Source organism: Chiloscyllium punctatum, unplaced genomic scaffold, assembly GCF_047496795.1.
Source record: "Chiloscyllium punctatum isolate Juve2018m unplaced genomic scaffold, sChiPun1.3 scaffold_1019, whole genome shotgun sequence".
In the NCBI taxonomy this organism is placed as follows: Eukaryota; Metazoa; Chordata; class Chondrichthyes; order Orectolobiformes; family Hemiscylliidae; genus Chiloscyllium; species Chiloscyllium punctatum.
This window is the reverse complement of record NW_027310753.1, coordinates 40,001-42,500: the sequence shown is the minus strand read 5'-3', so window position 1 is coordinate 42,500 and position 2,500 is coordinate 40,001. Positions and strand designations below refer to the sequence as shown.

Genomic DNA, 2,500 nt, shown 5'->3' with positions numbered 1-2,500 from the left:
AGAGCCATTAATAATCTCTGGATTCCAGATATTAGCCATCGCTCTTAATTTACTCAGTTTCCGTATTCTATCCTCAACGCTACTTCCAGCAAATTTAAACGATGCATGTAGCACCCCATCCTCCGACCTCAGTAGCGATCCATATTTCCTCATTATCAGGATCGGGATAAATGTCGATAGGCGGTTTATGGCAAGGCCTCCATCTCGAGACTTAGCATATAAAATGCCGTCCGTAATGGATTGTGGTAGGTGTAAAATTTCTTTGATTGCATTCTTAATAATATTATCCAATTTCTTTAAATAATTAAGAGAAACCTCTGATAAAACCTGATAATAAAATAGCCTAGGGATAAAATATGTTTTTAAAATTTCAATCTTTTGGACAGGTTTCAGGGATGAACCTTTTAAATTCCCTAACCATACTTCTAGTTGATTTTCCCAGTTGGCCTTACTAATCCCCAACCAGGGGTCAATTTTGGCCCCTAAGTATTTATCGGTAGTTCCTGGCTCAATAAATTGAATCTCCTTGTCCTCAAACTTCCAATTGGGCTTATCATTATATATAAAGGACTTGTTCTTATGATTAAAATAAAACCCTTTAGTTTTTTTAATATTGACCTCCAGCCCTGTGTTCCGGCAAAATCTTTCTATTATTTTAAGATTGTATACCATACCCTCATATGATTCGCTAATTAGGGCAATATCATCGGCAAAAGCCAATGATGCACAATGACAATCCTTACCGTCCTCACCCAAAAATATCCCCTTTTGTTTGTCCTCAATTGTGCTAATCAGCGGATCCATAATTATATTAAATAAAATTGGCGATAAAGCATCGCCCTGCTTAACCCCGCATAATATCGGAATATTATCGGTTTTGCAGTTATATCCTTCAATTTGGGTAAAATTATTCTCGTAAAGATCCCTAATTAGTTGTACGAACACTCCTGGGAGCTGGAGTCTTTTAAGACCTGTCACTATCAACTTGTGTCCCACGGTGTCGAAGGCTTTGGCTAAGTCTACAAAGACTATTGCCAAGTCCTTCTTCTTACATTTTGCCCCACTCATTATATTTTCTAGAATCTTAATATTTTCTTCACACCCTGGGACTCCCGTCATAAATCCTTTTTGTCTTTGGTTTAATTTAATAATCTTATTCAATCTATTGGCCATAATTTTTGTAAAGATTCTTAATAGCATTGGACCAATAGTAATTGGTCTCCAATTATTAATGTCTAGTAGTTCTTCCTCGTTATTACTTTTAGGGATGAGTACGGTCCTACTGACCTTCAACTGGTCTGGTATCCTGCCCGTGGCCACCCAAACAGAATACAATCTTGGCAGCAGCATATTGTCTTTATTAAAGATCTTAATAATGTCTCCCATTGTCATCCCATCGGGACCCGCAGCAGTTTTGACGTCCATCGCCTTGATGGCACGATCAACATCCTCTACCCCTACAGGTCCCGTTAGGAGTACAAATTGGGATTCCTCTATCTGATTGTTGTATTTAACAAAACCTCTCAAATTATTCTTCTCATTACTCTTAGTTAGTTTACCTTTAAAGTATTCTTCTAATTCTTTCTTTCCTAGGGGGCATTTACTTTTACCCGGAGCACCCATCAGGGTTCTAGCTAGATACTGGCGTTTTGTTTTAAAAAGAACCTGCATCTCTTTAAATTTTCCTTTCTTCTTACTATACCTACTTTTTGCACCACTAACCCTTTTATTATTCCTTATTTTATTATCCTTTATTTTAACGTCTATCCGTTTATTATGTTTATTATGTTTAGTCTTACTACTAATGTTCTCTTTATTCTTCTTTCCTATCTTGTTTAGGATCCCCTTCATAATCCTTTCAAACTCATTTTTACCCTTTTTATTCTTATCCAGGTTCCTTTCAATTAAGCTAAGAAGTTCATCCACTGATCCCTCCGGGCAATCCAATTCATTAATATTACTATGGGTACTACCTATCCCTTCCTGTGTCCTATCCAGACTCTCAATATTTTCCTCTTCGTCTTCTTCCATATTACTACTCAACAATATCTCACGATCTACTTCAACCTTTTTATCATTCTTTTTGATTTTCTTAATTAGCAGACGCCTTTTGTCTGAAATTTGCTTCGCAGTTTTTGATCCTAATCTTTCAGCGATCAATTTATTAATATTTCTATTACCAGCAAATTCTAATTCCAATCTTTGCAACATATCCACTTCCTCACTTGACCACACACCCTTCCTATTACTCTCTTTACTAATGTCTTTTTTCCTACCCTCGTTACTCTTAATCTTCCTTTTCTCGTTCCTCAAGTTAGGGTGTGCATGCCTCTCATGCTGCCCAAGGCCTCTAGCTGTACCAAATCTTAAAGTACATAGATCACATCCATACTTCTTCAATTCCACCTCCGAGTTATTATTACCATTCCCATTATTCTCATTAACCTCACCCTCCACATTTAAACTCTCAATAGCCCCCCTGGTACACTTCGAGAAGTGA

At 37.1% G+C, this 2,500-nt stretch overlaps 1 pseudogene; it reads right to left on the bottom strand.

The window, feature by feature from the left end:
- The window catches only part of LOC140474480 (28S ribosomal RNA), an 8,565-nt pseudogene that overhangs the window by 2,394 nt on the left and 3,671 nt on the right, over positions 1 to 2,500 (bottom strand).